Source organism: Zingiber officinale, chromosome 11A, assembly GCF_018446385.1.
Source record: "Zingiber officinale cultivar Zhangliang chromosome 11A, Zo_v1.1, whole genome shotgun sequence".
Classification (NCBI taxonomy): Eukaryota; Viridiplantae; Streptophyta; class Magnoliopsida; order Zingiberales; family Zingiberaceae; genus Zingiber; species Zingiber officinale.
In genome coordinates this window covers 15,121,312-15,137,997 of record NC_056006.1, presented here as the reverse complement: position 1 = coordinate 15,137,997, position 16,686 = coordinate 15,121,312, and the positions used below count along the sequence as shown (strand labels likewise).

Genomic DNA, 16,686 nt, shown 5'->3' with positions numbered 1-16,686 from the left:
GTAGATCTGTTTTGTCGGGAGATCATCAGATCACGTGGTGTCCCTTTGACTATTATTTCGGATAGAGACCCCCGGTTCACGTCTCATTTCTGGCAGAGTCTGCAGCAGGTCTTGGGCACGCAGCTTTGATTTAGTACAACTTTCCATCCGCAGACAGATGGACAGTAGAGTGGACCATTTAGACTCTAGAGGACTTGTTGAGGTCTTGTGTATTGGATTTTAGGGGCAGTTGGGAGGACCATTTACCATTGGAGAGTTCGTCTACAACAACGGTTTGCATTCGGCTATCCAAAGGCCACCGTTAAAGCGTTGTAAGGTAGGCCTTGTCGGACACCCAGCCTCTGTATGAGGTTGGGGAGGCCCAGTTGTTGGGACCTCATAGAGCTCAGCATGAGGCAGAGTTGGTCCGTACTATTAGACGGAGAGTGTCAGAGGCACAGTACTGCCAGAGGAGAGTTATGCTGACCGGAGTTGGAGACTCTTAGAGTTCTCCATTTGCGACCATGTATTTCTGCAAGTTTCACCCATGAAAGGGGTGAAGAGATTGGCCTAAGAGGTAAGCCAGCTCCGTGATACATTGGCCCTTTCGAGATCTTGGAGAGGATCGGAGCGGTAGCTTACCGACTGGCACTACCACTGTCCCTGGCAGGCGTCCACGATGTATTCCACGTATCTATGCTGCGGAGATACGTGCCCGACCCGACGCATGTGCTGGCAGATATTCCAGTTCCAGTTCAACCTGACATTACATATGAGGAGGTTCCGGTACGGATTTTCGACTGGAAAGAGCGTCAGTTGCGGAACAAGACTATCCGGCTGGTTAAAGTCGGATGACAACATCATTCAGACGAGGAGGCTACTTGGGAGCTCGAGGATACGATCCGAGCTTGTTATCCCCATCTTTTTACGTGAGGTATGTGATTCAGTTTACCGTTCAGCATTTATACTTTCTGTCTGTTATTAGTACTTGCTGATGGTAGATAACGAAATTTGGGGACCAAATTTTTATTAGTGGGGGAGAATGTAAAATACCGAAAATAGGCGAATATTAATAAGGAAATTTTCCGAAATTTTTAGAAATTTTTCGGAAATTTTTCGGAGCTCGTATGGATGAGTTAACAGGGAGGAAAACGGGGCCCGGAAAAACCTGTTTAGGCTACCCCGTTTTGACGAGGAAATGTTTATTTTCTAAACACTTTTTCTTTTCTATTTCTTTTTCTTTCTCTTTTTCCTCGCCGTTGCTTCCTCCTCCGCGTGCCCAACTTCACCCGACGGCGTCTTCTCTTTGTCCTAACCGCCCTAACCGGCTTCCCCCTCATTCCACTTCATCTCCTTCTCCTTCCCTTCCTGCGACGCCGACGCCACATCTCTTCCTTCTTCCTCCCCGAGCCCTAAATTCCCCTTTTTCTCAACCACTTCGCCGAGCGACAGTGTTGATCGCGGCTATTGCCGAGCCCCCATCGCCGCTGTGCCCTCTTGCGCCGCTGCCCCTCTCGGTCGGAGGCCACCTCCAAGCCGCGGCCTGGGTCATCAATCAGCCCCTCTTACTGCGCTGTGCCCTAGATCTTTGCCGTCGGCCACCGCGAGCCCTAGCTGGCCATCGGCGCCCGTCGTCCCTTTGCCGTGGAGATCCTCACAGCCACCACCCCTCTCCGATCTCCTCTGTTCCAGCCACCAGGTTCGACCCAGCGCTGGCTGCCGGCTGATTTTCTGTGCCCTAGGCGCTGCTGTGAGGTTTGAGCCGACCAACAGATTCACTGCCGCCACCGTCGGCCAAATTCCCTCTCCTGTGCAGCTGATCTAGAGCAACTACTGCCGTGCTTCTACTTTGTGTGTCGCCGGGAGTCGAGAGCTCGAGAAGGCGACAGAGGGCAGCAGTGATTCGGCAGTGGGATTTAAGGTAAATGTTTAAGGTTTGATTTTCGATTTTGTACTCTGATTCTTGTTGTGTTGTGAGCAGCACTTGTTTTGGGTGGAAGATCATGCTAACTAAGTATAGTGGTCTTTAATTGTAGATTCATTTCGCTGGTAGTGTATCGGGGTTCCACAGCAGCTGTGATTTTTCCGGCCATAATTTTCAGCAACATCCTTGCTGTGAGAAGTGAGGTAAGGAATAGGGTTTTGATTATGTTGTTGACGATCGATAGATAGGTTAATAACTAACGTTAACCTAGGTACATGTGTTAATTAGGGTTTGGTCCTAATTTAGTGTCAGGGACTTTTATTTAGCTATTTATAGGAATTAGTTAAATAAAATATATATATATTGCTGACACAGGACTTGACGCGAGACGAGTATCTCAGAGTCAGATTTGGATCATTTTATCGGAGGTGGGTACTTTTGACTTTATGTCTTTGATATACATAGTAGTGAATTTAACAAATTTCATTAATTATGTTCCTCATTTTGTTTCGGTTAATCACTACCCAAAACTTGTTACATGCTTGATTGATTGCTTGGTTTGCATCTCATGTATACTTTACCTGTTTATACATGCTTGTAGGGGTAGTGATATATCATGCTTCACCATGTTCAGGACCTAGATTGTATACCTTATCTGATTTGTGTACCGTTGTTTTGATTCATTGACTTATGGTGCACTTTCTATATATATACATGGTTTAGCTCAGGATATTTTGTGGTTAGTGCCATGCACCATTTGCATGATTGCATGCTGTGTGATAGTCCGCTCCATTATTGTTGAGCACATCGCCAGTTACATGGATCTGCACACACCACCACTCATGGGTTAGTGGTCGATTCAGGCAGTGTGTGTTGCAGCAGGGACTTTGTTTGGCTCCGTTGGTCCGCTCATGGGTGGCGTGATGCAACGTGTTAGCCGGCAGAGATTCCTCCCCGTCATCGTGTACCGGGAGATGAGAGCATTGCACTCCCCCATTTATGATTTGGGGTAGGAGGATAGGTGTACTCCGACAGCATCCCGTCCACTCGGTCACTCATCAGGAGCAGTGACGACAGAGTGCACGGTTGTCACAACCCTACCCACTCGGTCTCACTATTGGGTGTGAGATGATCGACTGGCGTCAGGGGTGACCAGGACGTATCATTGGCATCATATGCATGATGCATTTATTGCTTGTGTTTGTGTTTACTGCATTTATATCTGCGTATTGTTTGGATACCTATGTTTGACATACATCTGAGTTTCTATACCACTCAGACTGTTTGTCCTTATACCCAGGTTCTGGTTAGTACAGTTTCTCTCTTGTTTACTTCAGATGCATTTTTATCTTTTTTATATCAGGAGACTGTACGCATGATTAGTGCTAGGTGTTATTTCCCTACTTTGTATATCAGTTGTACCTGCTGAGTGTTGGATTCACCCCGCCTCCATTGTTGTTATTTTTTAGGTTGATGCTGTCAGGAGAGAGTTCCAGTTGCTAGTCCCTGCAGACCTCGAGGATGTTATTGGTCTTTTGGTTTTTCTTACATAGACTATGCTAAATTTGTTTTATTTGATGGTATGGATATGGTATGGATTTTGTGATGTCGATAGATTTGGTTTGGTTTTGCTTTTGCTACATGCCTGCCTAGACGGTAGAAGAGGTAAATTGATCTTATCATCGGATTTGTGCTTTATGGGTGTAGTGGAGTAGGGTTGATTTCGAGTCAGAGTATTATTCTTCCGTTTACTTATTATATAAACTGCGTGGAATGTCTGTGTGTTGTATTTTATTTTTGTTATTATTCCAGTCGCATGTGGCTGAGGAATATGGAGATGTAGAAAGTTTCAGATTGTCCGCCGTACAAGGAAGATGTTGTCGAAATTTCTTCGGATAGGGACTCCTCTGGGGCGTGACACTATGGATATGGAGGGAGCTACATAGGTATCAAGCTCCTGACTATTACACCATAGATATCATGCACTCATCGTTTATGCTATGTCCTAGGAGCTAGATCCGCTCTTTTAAAGCCTCTATAGACCTTTTGGCACAGAAATTTAACCAAACTCTATCTAATTTCCATGACTATCTTTAAGCGACAATCTTCTAAACCAATAAAAATTTAAATGTCAATCGAGGTATATATATATATATATATATATAGATGTAGCCTTATCAGTGTCTCCGTATGTGTCTGAGAGGTGTTATCCACGTGATAGCTTTAATCATGTTTGCTATATGGACAAACTCCCTCAATCATGTACGGAGGCACGGACGAGAGGTGTGCAAGATAGCACCCCTATATATAGCATGATAAAAGAATCGGATCTCATAATCCTAATAAAGAATTTGTTGTGACCTTTGGGGACTATTGTCCCTAAAACGATAAATTTATATTCATTTTACTATTTAATAACTTATAATTAGATTTTGTTAAAGAAATATTTGTTACTTGATAATTTTCAAGAGACATTCCATGTGTTTCAAGTACTTAAATACTGTTTAATAGATGAAAATAGGAAGATTTATAATCTCGATCCATATAATAATATCATTTTGAATCCATTCCATTTGAATTGGCATTTTCTCCATATGTTATAGGGGTCATATATTTAGGGTTTAAGATTTAGATTATAGTAGTTAAGCTAAAAAAATTACACATGATACTCATAAGGTGAGTACCATAAAATAAGTAGGGTAATAATTCTATATATAGAGAGAGAGATGAAATCTTACGTCGCACATCCCGTGTACACCTAAAATTTTATTCGTTTTGAAATTTTTTAAATTTAATATTATAATCTAACCCTTAAATTATAAAGGTAAAATCCTAAATGACATTACCACTATATATATATAGTGGTTAAGTTAGATCCTGCGACTTTGATGCCTTGTGTCTAATGTGTAGGAACTTAAGAACATAGAAAGTCGAGCGGAAGACGTAGCGGATAAGGCACGAGAAGCGAGTCGACGGGCTCGGTGCATCCGAGGGATGAGATGTTGCGGAAGAATACAGTGGTGGACGAGAAGGACATATGCGACGTTTGAGGGATGAGAAGCCGGGCAGGAATCTTGCTCGAGAAGAATATCAGAGTTGGCTTCGGGTGAGCTCAACTCCGGACGGCTAAAGTATCACCCAAAGAATAACGAAGAAGAGTTAACTAGTTTTGAAGGTTAACTGGTTGAGTTGGCTGATGGAAGGCACCCTTACGCCTGGTGGAAGACACCCTCAAGGTGATGGAAGGCACGCTCGGGCCTTTTCATGGAAGACACCCTCAAGGTGATGGAAGACGCCCTCAATCTAATTGGAGGCACCTCCAATAGCCGCTAAGCTATCGTTTGAAAAGGATAAAACTCTATTGTGATGAGGATAAATTCTATTCTCTTGGAGGCGGTCTAGACCTCTTTGAATGTCACCTCTAAGAGACGAATACCAACGACTACTTTATCCTAGGAGTCTATAAAAAGCCCTTAGGTGCTAGGAATAAAGCAATAATTCTTGTATTCAATTTGTAACTGTTTCTAAGCATTCAATAACTATAAGCGGTTTTTTCGCCTTCAACGAAGAAGATTTTGTTGGAGCAATCCCAATGGTCTGTGCGACCATGTGTTTTGGTGTTTGGGCAAAGGGTTTAAGTTAGGTTTACCCTTGTTATTTGATATGTGTATGTGAGTGTGCAGGTTTGCAGGATACACATATGACTCAGCTTGATGGCTTCGGGTCTAGTGAAGGATGGAGCATCCGAGGGACCGTGGACAAGGCAGTAAGGACAAGGGTCGAAGGAAGCGACTTCGAGGCATACGAGAAGGATAACATTGGGGACGAGCCGCGGGCTTGGATGCATCCGAGGGACGAGAGCCAAAGGAAGTAAGCTTGAAGGCAAAAGGTCAAGGCTACAAGAAAGAGTCAAGTGAGTCGTGAGGGTACGAGTGCATGAGAGATTGTACTCGGGGAAAAATCCCGGGGGGGGGGGGGGTTGTAGCAGTTAATGGGGGAACTGTAGCAATCAACGGGTACTGTAGTAGTTGACGACATTATAGCAATTACTGTAGCAATCGACTGGTGCACTGTAGTAGTCGACTGGTGTATTGTAGTAATCGACTGGTGTACTATAGCAGTCGATTGGTAGAGAGCCGTTGGACTGGCACCAGCCGACTGGTAACGGTAAAACAGCAGGGTTGTTTTCTTCCAAGCTTTATAAGAAGGATCTTGGGATGGTTGGCCAAGGTGACGAAATTAGACTTGGTTAAAGTCTAATTAGTAGTCACTAAGTGTTCAAGGTTTCCCTTGTGTCCAAGTGTTCTTGGTGAGTGTTGTAGTGAGGTTTCTCCACCCACAAGGAGGTTTGAGCTAGCCGGAGTTTCCGGGGACTAATCCACCGACGGATTGAGGGATCGTCTACCTTACGGACAACCGTGGAGTAGGAGCAAGTTATCTCCGAACCACGTTATCGACGTATATTGGTTTGCATTTCCTTTCTTTGTCTTTAGCTTTCTATTCGTATTTGTATTGTATTATTCCGCTTGCACACTAACGAATACGTAGGAAGCGAGTAATTGGGGGCACCGTCTATTGAACCCCCCTTCTAGCCGGCCGCACAATCCTCGCCTACAAGTTGTATCAGAGTGAGGCCGCTCTCCATCGGACTAATTGTCGAGGAAGCAAAGATGGCCGACTTGATAGATCCACCAAAGTTCGAAGGAGGAAGCTTATGGGACATCACCTTTTGGATGGTGAAGATGAAGAACTTCTTCGAGACGGATTGAGACACAATGATGGTGGTGGAAGAGCCATTTGAAGTCCCGAAGGACAAGAAAGGGAAGAAGTTCCGACCACGACATTGGACGGAGGAGCAAACCACACGATCGGAGGCAAATTCATAGGTAATATCAATTTTAATTGATATATTGCCTAATGATGTTGTGAGTCATGTAGGTAAATATGAGAATGCTCACGAATTGTGGAGCAAAGTGAAGAAAGTTATAGGAGAAGAACTTTTGCCTACACATGAAGAGGTAGAGCCCAAGGAGATGGATTCAATTGCTCAAGTAGAGGAGGAGCAACCGGAAGGTGACGAGCGCTCAACTTCCGAGGAGGAGATGAAGGATGAGGAAGCATCATCAACATCCTCAAGGGTTGAAGAAGAATCCAAGACAGATGAAGAAGAGATCAACGTAGTGAGCACCTCTACCGAAGTAATGTCAAAGGACCACATTGTGTGCTTCGGGTGCAATGAGAAAGGGCACTATAAGAGTAGATGTCCTTTGCTCAAGAAGGTAAAAGCTAAACCCAGTCAAACTATTTTAGATACTAATGTGGGTTGTAGAAATGATGGTGCCAAGAAGAAGAAGGAGAGAAGCACATTAGATGCTTCACATGTGGTGAAATGGGGCACTACCACACAAAATGTCCAAGGAAGGGAGAGTTCAAGAAGTTGGAGCAATTAAAGAAATGGGAGAAGAAGAAGAAGAGGAGCTCGAGTCTAGGGGGAGCTTCAAGCACTACAAGAATTTCTGGATTTAACCACACCTAATAGACAACAGTTTTTCAAGAAATTGTTGTCTTTTTTCCATTTAACAATAATTTTATTGAAAACTGTTGTTGTTCACCATAATGTTTTTTAAATAACAACAGTTTTTCAAAACACTATTGTCTAATGTGTGTCAAAGACAACGATTTTAAAAAACTATTGTCTTTTAGTGTTGTTTATGTGATAATATACAACAGTTTTATTAAACTGTTGTCTATTGAATGTTGTTGAATCCTAAAAACATAACAATTTTTTAACTTCATGAAAAAAAACCTAAAACCCACTTCTCTGTGACTCTTCAAACGAACAAAAACCTATCTCCGACTCCTTCTTCGTGACTCCTCCGCAAAAGAACTCCTCCTCCAAATTTGACTTTATTTGGAGGTCAAATGTTGGAGATCAAGCAGAATTAATATGAGTCGTTGATCCAGATCAAGAGAAATCTTCCTCCTTCATTCAGATCTAAGCCATCCAACCCTCCATCCAGATTTGAAGCTACATGGACCATTGGATCGAAGCAAGAAGACAACTAGATCCGCACCACTCATCTCTTCATCAGCTAGATCAAATGGATCCATCTTCATCAAATCGGACGACCCAGATTAAAGGAGGAGAAAACCATTCCCTTTCCTTTATTTCTTCGCACGACACAGTACCAGAACCCCCAATTCTGATCTCGCGAGGCTTCTCCTCGAGCTAGGGCTCGCGACGCCACCACCCTTCCACTTCTTCTCCTTCACCAACTGGCGGCGGCAACCTCTGCCCACACACCGCCGCCGGCCGGCCATCCACTGCCCAATCTTCCTCTTCTGGATTCCAATCTGTGACGGCAACAACAAACATCTCTTGGCGGCAATAGCGAGCGACGGCAGTAGCAACGAGCATCCACCTTGTCGGAGGGGTTCTCCGACAAGATCCTTCACCTTACGGCAGTCTTCTTCGCTTCTTCCTACTGGGGTTCAGGCGGTAGAGGCAGAGGTTGGCGGCGGTTCATTCCAGCACCTCCATTACTTCCGTTCATCTTCCATCCGAGGGGGTTCCTTGGTGGAAGATAGTCCTTTTAAATGTATATTAATAGTCAAATTTCTTCTTCAGTATCTGTGCAACTAGGGTAATTGAATCCACACTCAGATATTGCTGGCCTCAACTATGGAAGAAAAGGAAATTAAATACTGTATAAATATACATATGCCTAATTGACTAAACTTTTACTTTTTCTGGTAACTACTTTTGTTGAAGGTCACTGACTATGAGCTTATTCCCGGAGGGAGGAATATCAGAGTAACTGAGGAGACAAAGCATGAATATGTGGATCTTGTGGCTGAACACATTTTGACCACAGCTATTCGTCCTCAGATCAATTCTTTTCTAGAAGGCTTCAATGAATTAGTGCCTAAGGAACTTATTTCAATATTCAATGACAAGGAACTTGAACTTCTTCTAAGTGGACTTCCAGAGATTGACCGTAGGTTTGTTTCTTGTTTAATTAAAAGTCAGAGTATTGTACTTCATTTAATTCATCTTGCATCATGCAGTTAATGATCTTCAAGCCAACACAGAGTATACTGGATATTCAGCTGCTTCTACTGTAATTCAGTGGTTTTGGGAAGTTGTTAAATCATTTAACAAGGAGGATATGGCGAGATTACTATAACTTGTTACTGGAACATCAAAGGTATATTATGACAATTTTATTGTTTCTTTACTTGACTTTTCTTGATATTTTGACAGGAGATAGTATTGACACATAACTACTTACTAACACAGGCAAAGAGAAAACCTAATTACACTTGAAAACAAAGCATCATATAGAAGTTGAAAATGAATGGTGCACGATTATGCAACACTGTTGAATAAATACAGCATAATAAAAAAAGATTTAGCAGACAAATGCATCTCTTCTTGTTGATTTTCAGTGCACTTACACAATAGTATAGTAACATTTTGTTCCTAACAAGCAATTAAGGCCTTGCACGCCTGGTGGGTTGAATAGTAAAGTTCGGTTGATAGGATTTATAATCTTTTGGATGTAATTCAGGTTCCCCTGGAGGGGTTTAAAGCATTACAGGGTATATCTGGTCCCCAGCAGTTTCAGATTCACAAGGCATATGGTGCTCTTGAAAGGCTGCCCTTTGCACATACCTGGTAATGCTTTGCCACCAATTGTAAAATTCTTTCAGGGGTATAATTATGTTCTACATCTTGGTGTTTTCCATTCCCTCCATTCAATTATATTTTATTGCATTTGATGCTTTCATGTTTCTCTTTACTTGAATCTTAACCAAACATTAATAACTTTCAATCAATGTGCAGTTTTAACCAACTAGATCTACCAGAATACTCTTCCAGGGAACAATTAGAAGAAAGGTTGCTGCTTGCTATCCATGAAGCTAGTGAAGGCTTTGGTTTTGGTTAGACCTTGTGGCAGTTGATAACATATGACTATTTTCTCTCTGCCATGTATAGGTCAGTTGCTTTCTTTGATCTCTCAAATATATTGTTAGCCTTAATTTTTAGGTTAACTAGCTTATTTTGCACCAAAAATTAACTAACTGGTCTTTCAATTTTATAGCATGTCTATTTTATCATTTATTTTACCAATTGCTGATTTTGGCCCATCAAATGCCTCTTTGAGTGAGGAGGATTTCTCTCGACCTGCCTAGGTGGGAGTATTGACTCACTACTCAGACTCAACCATTGGCTTAAAAGTTCTACTTGATAATCTCTCACCCTAACTTGAAAAACATTTCATTGGCAACAAGTCACCATATCACAATTTCCACTTAAGTCCCTGTCAATGCCCAGAAGTATGATGCATAAGCTAGGATCATTCTTAATCAAACAGCATGTAAAGTCTAGTGGTGACTCTATTAATTCCAACACCAAACCATTCTTAGTTAAGAAATTTAAGAGCCACCATATTGTTTCAAGAGGTTACCATTTATGTTACATAAATAACGCTTTTTGCACTTCTGTTAGATGACTATATCAAATGGTTTTTATGGTTATGTAACATTTATGCAATGCAATTAGAATCATGCGTACAGTTTATTTTCTAATTTGTAATATATATCTTTATTCGAATATGTGTCCTCAAGAGTATTGGGAAAAATGTCAACAAGCTAAAAAAATGAAGAGCCTTTAATAAATTAAGGAGCACTAGGAGCTGCAATCCCTCCTCTTCACCGACATCTAAGTAGAAAATCTCGTGTTACATTGTTCTACCTTTGTTTTAATAGTGTTATCATATTGTTGGTTGCTTATGAAATTTTGTTGGTTGCTTATGAAATTTTTTCAGAATATTATAGATATTATTTTTGAATGTTAGAAAATTGTATATTAAATTTTATTTTGAAATTTAGTATTTTGAATGATTTATAATATTGGAAAATTGTGTATTAATTTTTTTTTATTTTTTATCTAAAAAAGACAACGATTTTTCACCGTTGTCGTAGATAGTTTAAAACTGTTGTTGAAGACCCTGTTATTAAAGGTAGACGCTCAAAGACAACGGTGAAAAACTGTTGTCTTTGAAGGAAAAGACAACTGTTTTTCACCGTTGTAAAAATGTTGTCTTTGCCTTCAAAGACAACGGTTAAAAACTGTTGTCTTTGGGTACCCCTTTTAACAACACGACATTTAACAACAGTTCTAAATGGGCTACGACAACGGTGAAAAACCGTTGTTGTTTGGTTTTTTTCTTGTAGTGAAGGGTAAGGGAGATATACCCTAACTTGAAATGTAATTCAAATTCTTATGCTTCCATGCATGCTAGGAGTAATTCTTATTATTTACCCATGCAAAATTTTGATTTTAGATATCATGATAGGAATAGGGTTAATGTAGATCAAAACCCTAGGAAATCCATGCATGATAAACCTAAAAATGATAGGCCTAAGGAGAACCAATGCATTAATCCCAAGAAGGCGAGGCATATGCCTAAGAAGGGTAGGTCTAGGAATGTCCATGGTGGACATGTTGGCTCTAGGTTTAGGAACCTAGAAAGGGAAAACCAAGCTTTGAAGTCAAAGCTTGATAAGTTGGAGAAAATTCTAGAAAGATTCAATATTGGATCTAAGGGTTTAGGTATGGTGTTAGTTAGTCAAAGATCCAATAATGATAGATCGGGTCTAGAATATCGATCTAGTGTCTTCAATGCTAAGGAAAAGTCTTATGCTAGGGTTGCATATGACTATAGCAAGGAGAAGCCAATAAATGGTAAGAGAAAGTAATTTAAAGTTAAGGTTTAATTAACCAAGGACAAGGTGTCCAAGGTTAAGAAGGTTAGTTTTGTAGGCCAAGTGTCACCGGAGGTACACCGATGTGGCCTAACAATTGTGGATGAGTCACCTAAGGAGGTGGCTAAGGCTAAGGGCTCTAGGGGGAGCTCAAAGAGTCAATTTAGGGCCCATGGAAAATGGATCTCAGGTGGGTACTACTTGGGAGTCTAGAGGATCCATGGAGTGTACCAAATGGTTTGGAGATGGACTTGAGTCACAAACATAGGGATTTAACACACATGGTTTGTGTTTCATGCAAGAAATATGACATTTGGGGTCATATAGCATGATAATTGATTTTGGATGTATAGATGTCATATAAACCAATGCTAGGGATGCATTATGGGTTGGTATGGGCAAATACATCAAGAGGAAGTCAAAACTAGGACTTTAGGTCAAGGTTCAATTGAACCATTTAGCTAGTTTTGAGATTTTGTGTCAATTTGGGATTGGTGATAGATACATTTTGTAATGTATTTTTCCCAAGTAGACACTAGTAAAATAGATCTCTCCACAAAATTTGAGAATTTTTGGAGGTCCGTGGAATTTCTGTTGCATTTCTGAAGTTTGTCAGAAAAGGTTGATTTTTTCAAAAATAAGATATCAATTGACTGGTACAGATACCAGTTGACTGGTAACAGTATTTTTTATCACATAATGTCTCTGTAAGCTCATTTTGATGAGGGTAGTTGACTGGTGCCGATACCAATCGACTGGTAACAGTATTTTTCAACTACAGAATACTTTTGTAAGGTTGTGTCGAAGGAATCAGTCGACTGGTACCAAGGGGCAGTTGACTGATACCAGCCTGAACTTATTTTTCAGCATTGTTCTTGACCGTGTCAACTCATTTAGATGTATGGAATCCATGGGGGATAAATACATGAGTTTATGGTCAGTTTGGATGACAAGTTTTCAACAATTAGGATATTATTGGAGAGCTTTTTGAATGTTAGGCAAAGGGGGAGAAGTAAGGTTTAGTTGGGAAAACCTTAAGTGCCTTTGCGTAGGGGGAGCCTTGTGATAGGACATCCTTGTAGGAAAATCCTAGCTCATTGGGGAGTTCAGGTGTAGGGGGAGCCTTGGGATAGGTTCCAATGCATGGTACATTTTGTTTCGGCAGTGTAAGTCCAAGTGTGTAGCCTTGCCAACATAAGTCCATTCGGTGGTATAAATCCAAGTGTATAGCCTTGGCAACATAAGTCCATTCGGCGGTGTAAGTCCAAGTGTGTAGCCTTGCCAACATAAGTCCATTCGGCGGTATAAATCCAAGTGTATAGCCTTGGCAACGTAAGTTCATTGTTTTTTTTAGCATGTTTATTTGCTATATATTTTCCCTAACTTAAACGTATTGCCAAACATCAAAAAGAAGGAGATTGTTAGAGCAATCCCAATGGTCCGTGCGACCATGTGTTTTGGTGTTTGGGCAAAGGGTTTAAGTTAGGTTTACCCTTGTTATTTGTTATGTGTATGTGAGTGTACAGGTTTGCAGGATACATATATGACTCAGCTTGATGGCTTTGGGTCTAGTGATGGATGGAGCATCCGAGGGACCGTGGACAAGGCAGTAAGGACAAGGCCCGAGAGAAGCGACTTCGAGGCATACGCGAAGGATGACATTGGGGAGGAGCCGTGGGCTTAGATGCATCCGAGTGACGAGAGTCAAAGGAAGTAGAGGTCAAGGCTGCAAAGAAGAGTCAAGTGAGTCGTGAGGGTACGAGTGCATGAGAGATTGTACTCGGGGAAAAATGGGGGGGAGGGGTACTGTAGCAACCAACGGACTGTAGCAGTTGACGGCACTGTAGCAGTTACTGTTGTTAGATCGGGTGTAACACCCTAAATTTCATTATTTGGAGTTCTAAAAGTACTTAAAAATGCTTTAGAAATATTCTAGAGATTTTTAAGATTTTTTAGAGTATTTTTATGTAATTTTCGGAGTTCGTTTGGTATTTTTACCAAAAGAAAGAAGTTTCAAAAAAATAAAGAGGTTCGGCCGAGGTTCGAACCCGCGACCTCCGACCCGATCCGAGACTTAAATGAAGCGTGAAGACCAAGAACCCAGCAAGGCCATGCTGATTAAAGAGAGGGCGAAATTAATTTAAGTAGTAATAGATAACAGAAATATCTAGGTATTATAAAGGGAGATAAGAGAGGAACTTAGGCTTTTAATTGTCGTGACCTAAATCTCTTCCTTTCCTCTCTCGCGTGCGATGACTGCTCGGGCGAAAATGCAAAGGAGGAGGTTAGGGTTTTATCTCCGGCGGCCGACGAAGGGCTAATCCCGTGAACTCTTCACGGAACAAAGATCTCCTTGTCGAAGAGAAGCTGTAGGCACGAAGAAGAGGCTGAGATTCCAAGTTTTCCGAAACCCTAGTAGCCCTTTCGTTCGGTTGTAAGTCCAAGAATAAGGTAAGTGCTTCTCACCTGCGGTAGGAGTAGCTTTTGGAGGTTGTTTCTTCTTGTTTTTCCGAAGCATGATGTAGGAAGCAAAGTAGTTGATGTTGCTGCCATGAATCTCAAAGAAAGGAAATAGATTTGGTTTGTTTAGCATGTGGTTTGTTTCTTCAGGCTTTGAATTTAGTGTTTTAGTTTTTGAATTAGATTTGCTGTTTGTGACCTTGGTAAGCATGATTGGGGTATTCTGGTTCCTTTTGGTTTCCTTGCCGTGGCACTGAACAGGAGGAAATATGTGTAGCACTTTGGGTTCTTTGGTTCCCTTGCCGTGGCACTGAACAAGTTTTAGTTTGGAATGGTTATGTGTAGCATTTGGTCTCTTTTTGTTTCCTTGCCATGGTGCTGTAGATAGCTTCAACAGGATTTGATTTCTGTTGCTCTGTAAAAGTATGAACTTTGAACAGGTTTACATGGATGTTAAGTTTCGGCAGGTTTTAGTTTTGATTGTGCTATGCTTTTGACATGAACGGCCTTAGTTTTGGGAGTAATTAGTAGACCTTTTTGGTTACTAGGTTTTTCCCTTGCAGTTTTAGATCTTCTATCCGAGCACTGCAGTCTTGGATTTTATTCAAGCATTTTAGTTTTTGAATTCGTTTAAGCACTGCATGTTTTAGATTTTATTCAAGCATTTCAGTTTTAGATTTGTTTCAGCACTGCAGATTCAGTTTTGTATGAAGTATTCTTTTATTAGAAGTATAAACAAGAACAAGTATTTTACTTGAAGAGGCTAGTACCCGACTTCCGAGGTTGTCGTTAAACAAATCCAGGTGACCAATTCCGAGGTCTTGACCCTGGTAAGACCAAGGTCTTTACCCTTGTAGGACTGGTGGCTCGCTACCCTAGTTTCTATTAGGGAGCGCGCAATGGTACTAAACCTGGTCCCAAGAGATTATTATTTTGAAGTATAAAAGTATAAATTTTAAACAAGTGAAATAAGCTTCACATAAGTTTAAAATTCAGCAAGTTTAGTTTTTATGCTAGCATGTTATTTAGAATTTTCTTGTTGTTATTTGCTATTAGATGAGCAGCTTTACATGTTTAGCATTCAGTATGTTTGTTTCTTTTGCTATTAGATGAGCATGAGTAGTATTTTCTTTTAAGCATTCAGTTTTTAGATTTCTTCCTATTTACTTGCATATTCGAGTTTTGTGAGTTATATAGCGCTTACTAAGCATTTTGCTTATAGTTGCATTTCCTCTTACTGCAGATAAAGGAAAGGAAGAGTTATAGCGAAGGAAGGCGATAAGGAGGTGTGGATGGATGTGTGATGTTTGGACTATGGAAGCCTCGGGACTTAGCTTAAAATTTATTAAGATTTTGTATTTAGAATATTAGAACTATTCTTTCATGTTGTTAGATTTACTCATTGGATATTTTATGTTTTAGAACTCTTTCTTTTAATTGCTATGCACATTGGTTTATTATCTGAGTTGTATCATTGTTGCATGCTTGTGTAGATTGATATGTGATCCTGTCTGAGAAGCTGGACAAGATGGAGAGCCGGGAGAAGAAACCTACTGCTGATGGAGAATAGTGCTGCTAGCGAAGAATAACGTCTAGAGAATACTGATCCGAGAAACCCAAAGCGGATCGAGAAGAATAGAGTCACCAAATGCCTCCTTCCTACAAAGATCCCATGCCGAGAAAGAAATCCAATTGAAGAACAACCCCGCTCCAGAGCTCCCAGGACCTCCTGCGCACAAGAGATCAGCCAACACTATCGTCAGTGACCTAAGACCGGGGTGAGAATTCCTGGCTAGGCCCTCCGACGCTCAAGTCAGTGATCTCCCTTAGTGTGGAAGAAAGAGGAAGACGATGAACAGTAGCTGGAAATTAGGGTTATTAATGTGTGCAATGATGTAAACTTGTGAACTTACCTTGCCAACGGAGAGGATTCCCCTTTTTATACCACTTCATATAACCTCCGTAGTCATGAAGTGGACCCGGTTTGTTAGAGTTCGTTATGAGATGACGTCAGCTGCGTACTTGTGGTAGATGATTTTTAAGGAATCTTTTTCGTACCCCAGATGTACCTCCTTTGTCGTTTAGTACCTGCAAAATAATCTGGAAGCATATTTCCCGCCAAAATATAACACCTGTTATGTATTGAAATATTCACATATTACAGATATCTCCATTAATTATCTTATTTGAAATATTCACCTATGATCCTTCCTCATACGTCTTCTATTTACACCTCTTTCCATGTTAATATTCAGTATCTTTCCAAGGTATTGATCGACCGGCCCGTACTGGTTCTCCTATCGGGGTATATCCCGACCGATATTAGCCTAACTTTGCCTGGGAGATATGTCCCAACAGATATTAGCCTAACTTCGCCTGGGAGGTGTGTTTCGGTTGATCTAGACTTATCTCCTATCGGGGTATATCCCGACCGATATTACCCTACCTCCTTCCTGCAGTTATGTCCCGACCGATATTACCCTACCTTCATCATGAAGGTATGTCCCGACCAATATTAGCTTACTTCCTCAAAAGTATTAGGTCTTTTTCCT

At 41.2% G+C, this 16,686-nt stretch overlaps 1 long non-coding RNA gene across 2 annotated transcripts; it reads left to right on the top strand.

Moving 5' to 3' along the window:
- Window positions 1-1,107: 1,107 nt before the first annotated feature.
- Window positions 1,108-15,969, top strand: LOC122032917. 2 transcript variants are annotated; one of them, XR_006126247.1, is made up of 8 exons: window positions 1,108-1,900; window positions 2,016-2,106; window positions 2,279-2,331; window positions 8,972-9,111; window positions 9,475-9,581; window positions 9,750-9,902; window positions 15,378-15,420; window positions 15,628-15,969. It is a non-coding gene; the product is annotated as an uncharacterized LOC122032917 (long non-coding RNA). The 2 variants fall into 2 exon arrangements; XR_006126246.1 differs by having other exon boundaries at window positions 2,016-2,331.
- Window positions 15,970-16,686: the final 717 nt, after the last annotated feature.